Source organism: Loa loa (genome assembly GCF_000183805.2).
Source record: "Loa loa unplaced genomic scaffold supercont3.79, whole genome shotgun sequence".
NCBI lineage: Eukaryota > Metazoa > Nematoda > Chromadorea > Rhabditida > Onchocercidae > Loa > Loa loa.
The window spans coordinates 150094-157515 of record NW_018108259.1 but is presented as its reverse complement, the minus strand read 5'-3'; positions in this window follow the sequence as shown (position 1 = coordinate 157515).

Sequence of the window (7422 nt, the reverse complement as noted above, 5' to 3'; positions counted from 1 at the left end):
AAATCCAACAATTCCAAATGGTATTCAGTGATTTGGAATAATAATTATTTCCGAAAATCTAAAATGAAATTCCAAAACAAGAATGATATTCCTAGTAAAAGTTGATCGATTTGAACTTGACGATGCAAAAAAGAAAATTTTTTTTAATCTTTAATGAATAAAATTAACAGTTAAAGAGAAAGTTCTAAAAGATTTTAAGAGTTCTAAAAGAAAGTTCTAAAAAACAGCCATTACCAGCTTGAACAGCGATCAAAGAGCACGAACAAATGCCAATAACAGTGCATAGCGCTTGTCGCATTTCCTGAAATAAGAAAAAACTTTTAAAAGTTGTCATCAAACTTTCAAAAATAACAATGAACGAGCAAAACTGTACAAATGTAATTTATCAAATTGAATTTGTTAAGGCCTTTTTTTTTTACCAGCTACTAGGTCAATAACATTCACGGAAAACATCAACAACAGGGAGTAATAATTAGTAAAAAAGAAAATTAGAGATAGTACGGTGTATTTATGTTTGAACATGATAAATTCAATTTCATTCAATAATAGAACTGAGAAAAAGATTGGCCGTATGAAATTTAAAATTTTGTAATTTAAAAAAATTTTGTAAAGATTTGTAAATTTTTGAAAACAAAATTTGAGAATAGTGAAAAAAAAAAATATTCCAAACAGTACAATTCATCTCAAAATTAAAAAAAAAAAATACTCATTGAATCACTTATGAAAATATTTCACTATTAGGCATAGATTTATTTAAAAAAAGGACAAATAATTAAAGTAATTTAATAAATTCATAAAAAAATATGTGACAATGTTAGAAAGAAGAAATGTATTAGAATGGGAAAAGTAGGGAATAAAAATAAGCTCCATTTTGAGCTTTTTTTTTTTTTTTTTTTTTTTTGGAATGCTGCAGCATTTGATGATAAATGTTTGTCCATTACATGACAAATATTTCAACCATTGCTGTAAAAGGAAGCAAACACGGATGAATGCTAATAAGCGATCGCAAAATTCGACTAAATTTGAAAATTTTTTCTTTCTCTCTCTCTCTCTCTTAAAAATCGAACTAATTTACTTATTCCCGATCATCCCTTTTTCACTAAATTACTAATTCTCAATTCTTTTTTTTTTCACTAATTTACTAATTCCCATTTTTTTCCCTGACCTAAGTTACAAACAAATCCTCGATCATTTTTTTTTCCACTAAGTTAGTAATTCTCGATCATTCCTTTATTATTTCCCATTCTACCAAGTCAACTAAGTCATTCGTTCATTCTCATTCCTATCTTCTACTACTACTATTAATATCTTCATCAATAAAAGTGACATTTTCTTCCAATCAAATGAATCTTTTCTCTTTATTTTTTCTTTCCCTCTCTCCTTAATCTCTCTGAAATTGTTGTATTTGTGAAAAACACACAGGTGAAACGATTGCACATATGCGTCCCAATCATTTGGACTTTTCTATTTGCAGCATTTCTGGCTCTTCCTTATTTTAGTATTTATTAGTTTTACATAATCAAGCTAAAACAGAGAGAGGGAGAGAGAGGGAGGGAATTAAAGAGAGTGAAAATACGAAAATTTGAAGATTAATTTTAAAAATTAATTTCGAAAAAAAAGAAAAATTCGAAAAAGAAAGCAAAGCGAAAATTTTCTACATTTTAACTAATTTTCAATTATTGGGCCTATTTTCACAAAATCTCTGCCAAAAAAGATTGCATTGGAAGCAGTAAATCCTGTTAATATTCAATTGGAACAATTAGGTCACCTGAAGACTAAGCACAGAAATGTATGTTGGATATTTCTTTAATTAATCCTTCATTTTTCCTTTACTTTGTAAATTTATTTACAAAAGTTACACCATTCAACAAATTATCAATATCATATAGTTTACCTGAAATAGAAAAATTAATTATGCAAGAAAGATGTGAAAAGAATTAGTGTATTTTGCAGGTGAATAAATAACGATGACGAACAGATTGCTAAGTTTTATTTATAAATTGAGTAAGACAAGAAAGTTAATTTCTTAATTTTGGAAAAAGTTCATTTTATTCCACAAATTTAATTCTTATAAAATTTTTCAAAAAAAAAAACAAAAAGTTACTGAAATCATGTTGAATATATCTGTTAAGTTCTGTTAAAATCACAGTATTTAATCAATTATTGATCGAAATTTTACATTTTATGAATTTTCATTTTTCAACAAATAGTCACGGTGATATTATGATCCATTTCTTCGAAAAATTTATCACTGTGTTAAGCTTGAAAAGCTGGAATTATTCATTATCATTTCAGGTGTTATCACTTTTAAAATGTAAATGGGATGAAATTAAATTTATTTTTCTGCAATTAATCTACCTGAATTTGATCTTCACCAAAAATGCATTATTATCTTCCCAATGTTTTTCTTCTGCCTCATGCCGTCATGCCGAAAAAACCAATAAGTTTTGACACCAGTCAGGCGCAAATTTAGCTCGCATTTTTTTAAGATGACAATTATCAACTTAATTAATATTGCCGGATATTCATAAATTTTACGGTAAATAATCTAAGATATCACAGGAATAGCTAAATGAGAAGCACTAGCACTAATTGAATCTAATAGTAAACGAAAAAAAAAGTGTGAAGAAATAAGTGAATTAGCAGAAATCAAAGACTGGAAAAAAAAAGGACGACAACATGATGACCTTCTGGTTCCTTTAACAATCAACATTGAAGAACATTTTTTGAGTGGAATGAATGATATGTAAATGTATTTCTTCCCATCAATTGCAGCATATATTATCTCATTTTAAAAGTTTTTTTTAAAGAATTTCATCATAATGGGAGCCTGTTTTATCACAATGGGAAAAATAACAAATTAAACATAGATTGATAATCAAATTTTAAAATGTGATATACAATTCAATGCCTTTGCAATTCTGCCCTTTAACCTTTCTTAACTTTCTTACAAAAGGCTAATTCAAATTTGTCATTTTCTTCATGGAAAGTTTATTTAAATTAGCAAACAAAGTAGTAAAATTGTTAAAAAAAATTTTGAAATTGTGGAAATTAGCAAATTTACTTTAATGCATTGGTAGAATTGAATAATTATGGCAGTGTGATTTCTTAGAAAAGGAAATTTTGGCAGGAATCCTTAAATGTCACTTTATTCCAAAGTCCTATTATTTGTTTTAATTAATTATGGTCAAATCTTCAATACTTAAAGCTTATATTTGATTCATCTCCCAAAAATATAAAAAAAAAAAAGAAGCAAGCCGAATAACACAAAAATTAGGTTTATGTTTAAGAAAGGATTTTCAAAATAGGGAGTATTTACATAGACCTAAATGAAAGAAGCATCAGAAGAAAGTCAGCGCAAATGGTAGATTGTTAATGTAATTAGGCGCTATGATGCAGCAGATGTTCACATCAAAAGAAATACAATAGGATAGTAAACGATAAGTGCTCGTGAGATACATTTTGAAATGAATTACTTAAATAACATTTATCCAAAATAAGATTGAAATACAAATGAAATGAATCAGCTATTTATTATCTAATTAATTTTGTCTATTTATTTGTTTATTCACTTTTTTTTTCTTTTATTAGATCATTATTCAAATTTTATTATTTAAATTTTAGATTTTATAGAGCAGCAGTAATTTTGTTCCGGATAAATCATACAAATTGGAAATGTCATTGGTAGGATATAAAATGGAAGAGTGAAAATTTTTAAAAAAAATTTACTTGAATTCTATCATTCATTATTTATATTATGATTAAATTTTTCAAGATTTTATATATAAACTTTATATGGACAATATTCATTCTTCAAGCTTATCGTTTTTCATTTCTTTCACGTAATTACGTCTTTTTTCTTTTTTACTTTTCTTTCTAATCATTTCAAATTTTCATTTCATTAATATTTATAGAATAAATGAATAAAAATTATACAGTTATTAGATAAAATTTGGCAAATAAGAGAATATTTTTTGGTGAAGTTAAACATTTGAGTTTCTGCGTGGGTGCATATCATTGTTGTTATTGTCATTGTTGTTGTTGACATCAAATTAGAAGAAAGAGAAAAGAGGAGAGGAGATGAATTATTGAAATTTAGCTGACAGATCTTAGAAATGATTTGATTTGATTTGACTGTAAATGTATGAACTAAAAATGAATTTTAAAATCGAGTAAAAAAAAGAAATGCACATAAAGGATACCTTTTAGGTATTCCATTGCTCATCTCATTTCAAGGTCAACTATGAGTACCATTCCTTTTTCTTTTTTTTTTTTACAGAATATTTGCTTTTTCAAATGATAGTTTGTTTGAGGGAAGGATGGATAACAAGGCGAAGAATGAATGTGTCATTAAATCATTGGATAGAAATGACATTTAATTACTATAATTTATTGTTCAGTAATATTTGATCCCTATTAAAATCATCTTCGTTCTAATTTCTAATAATCAAAATTTATGAATTCCATTTAAAATTACGCTTAGATTATTTTAATTCCAATAAAATTGAAAAGAAAATTAAATTTAAGTAAACTTTTGATAAAAATTAATAAACATTTTGATACAAATTTCATACATCCAATATTAAATATTTTGCAAAGAAAGGTAATCAAAAATCATTTATCAATACTTTAATAAAAGGTAAATAATGTTTTTCTTCAAAATTAAACAACTAAAACGGGGAACTGAAAAAGGCCTGCTACATCTAGGGTTAATTCCTTAAATTTTAACGATCTGAAATTTGAGATTGTACGGTAATTACGTCAAAATTCGATTTCGAAGTCTCATTCAATAACTTTTAACAATAAGCAACTTATAAATCAAAACAATAAGTAATTTGAAGTTATTAATTTCAACATAGAAAAAAAAGTTCAGATCTTTAATTCCTAAAAAATTTTCAAAATTTCGAAAATACTCGAAAAGAAGTTAACGAATTTTTCAAAAGAATTTTCCCGTTTTTTTTTCTTTTTTGCAATATACGAAGCGAAAAAAAGCATGAAAATTTGCAAAATGATGAAAGAAGATTAGTGAGAATAGTAAAATAGTTGTGAGTAATTGTGGAAATATTTGTGTGACACCGATGAGTCTCCAAAATCGATTATGGCACAAATATGCTTCTCTTAGTCTTAGGCTTATTTTGAAGCTATTAATCTAGCTTACTCCTATTTCCTCGTTTAATTATGAGTCAGCATTCTTTTTTATTTTTTGAGCTGTCTTTAGATCATTAATTAAAATTCTGAAATTTAGAAGCCTATTTTTTTCAACCTAGAATTTTCACATTAATAGTAAAGTAAATGCTTACTTTTTCAGTTCGTTTACCAACTTATTGATTACCTTACTAAAATTCAATCTTTTCAAAAACTCAATTTCAATATATTCAATGAAACAAAGCTTATTTGATTATATCAATCATACTGAAAATGCAGTAAGGAGGCAATAAATCGTTCCATAAATTATTCTTGCCATCGTTGAAAATCCAAAACTAATCTGAGAATTGATAAAGTTGATTCAAAATATATACCTTAATTCAAAATGCATCATCCGAACTATCTGTTCTTACCGTATGCTTCGATTTCAACCGTTATTTACTAAAACGTCCCTTTTATAGTGTTAAAAATGTGATTTATCAAAGTTACATTTGTCATTTGACACTTTTTGCTCTTTTTATATTTGAAATTTTTGGAGGAATTGCCAAAAAGTTTTATCAAAGAGTTTTATCAGATGCAAAGAATTTTATCAGAGACTGCTTTGGGTATGAGATGCAAAGAGTTTTATCAGAGACTGCTTTGGGTATGAATGCTTTCTTTTAAGTTTAATTAACAATGGTCAGATGGTTCGAATGAACGATTTATCTTCTCTCATGATTTCCACTAAAATGTAGTCTTCTCGTTTTGACTAAAGTTTTATTTTCGGAGTTTAGCAAAGTTGAAAGAACTATCCAATCTTTTTATTAGAATCACTGTTATGAGACGGTTACTCCAGAGATCCTTCCTAAACCAAGGCAATTATCAGTTCCTAATTATATTCTTGGTTTAGTTAGGCTAATTAATCACTTTTTTAAAGTTGACTCAGTGTTATTTCATTTACCATCCAGATTACTTAACTTTTTGACATTCTGATTTATTCATTAAGTTCGAAAATTCATAATTTTGGCTAACAATAAGGCTTCATCCATTTGTTAGCCAATTAATAAAACTTTCGGTTAATAATTTTTATAAAATTTTTTTAAAAAATAGTACTATTTTTTTTTATTTGCGCTTGTTTTAATTTAATTATTATCTTAATCAGAAATAGTCAGTTAATGAAGAACACTCAATCATGATGTGTAAAATCCAAAAGAATAAGTGTATTCAAGGAACATGATAATAAAATTTTTAATGTAAGTAATTTTTGGAGTACATCAAGAATAGTCCTAATGCAGGCAGTGTTGTTAAATGTTGCTTGTTTAAACAAACTGTTAAAACAAAAACAAAAAAAGAAAATTTATAAGTCGTTAATTTTTAATAGAAATTGAAAGAATCTCACAAAAAAATTAAAGCTTTAAAAACATTTGAATTTCCCAATGAGAAATTTGGGTTATCTGTGCTTTTTCTTTATCAATTTTATCCATCTTTTTTCCATTCCCAATGATTGTAAAAAGAAAAAAGTTAAATTTTTCAATTATTGAATTATTCTTACTGTTAAATAATAAGGCATGCAAAAAAGAAACTTACTAATACTGGCAAGAAATTATTAGTTCTACTGATAATGATGTCAAAGAAGCAGCAATTATTGATTTCTATAAAAAGATTGTCGAAGATGGATTCAATCCTGTAGTTCGATGATGGAATAATAGTGGCAGGCAGTAAAGGAGTACTGAAGGTTTCATAACTTGAAAAATTACGAACAGGCCCAGCCAAGTGCTAGAAAGCCTAAGCCAAAGTCTAAGCTTAAGCCTAAGCCTGAGTATAAAGCCTAAGCCTATGCATATAGCTGATGTTGTTGGACTATCGAATTGCCGTTTTTCGCCGTTGAATCGTTGTCAAATTGAATACTTGGTTAAGCTGTCGCCTTGAGTGCTTTGCGTTAGCTCTCCGATTGAATAACTCAGCAAGCTGTCGAATCGAAAGACTACTCGAGCTTTTGAACTTGATAACTGACCACTAGGAGGATAACTGACCCTAGCCCCATTACTAGCATAACTACCACAGTAGAGATCCTTTATAAGATTTCGATATTTGCGTATAAGTTCATTACAACATTTCAACAACAATTACACGTAAATTTGATTAATAGATTGGAAACAATTTACATCAAAGGGTTAAAAAATTGGAACAGATGGATTTGAATGAGTGACTCATCACTTTAAGTATCAAGATATTTATTTCATTAATTATGTATAACGAGTCTACTTATTTGGGAAGTATTCTGAATTCCAATTCATG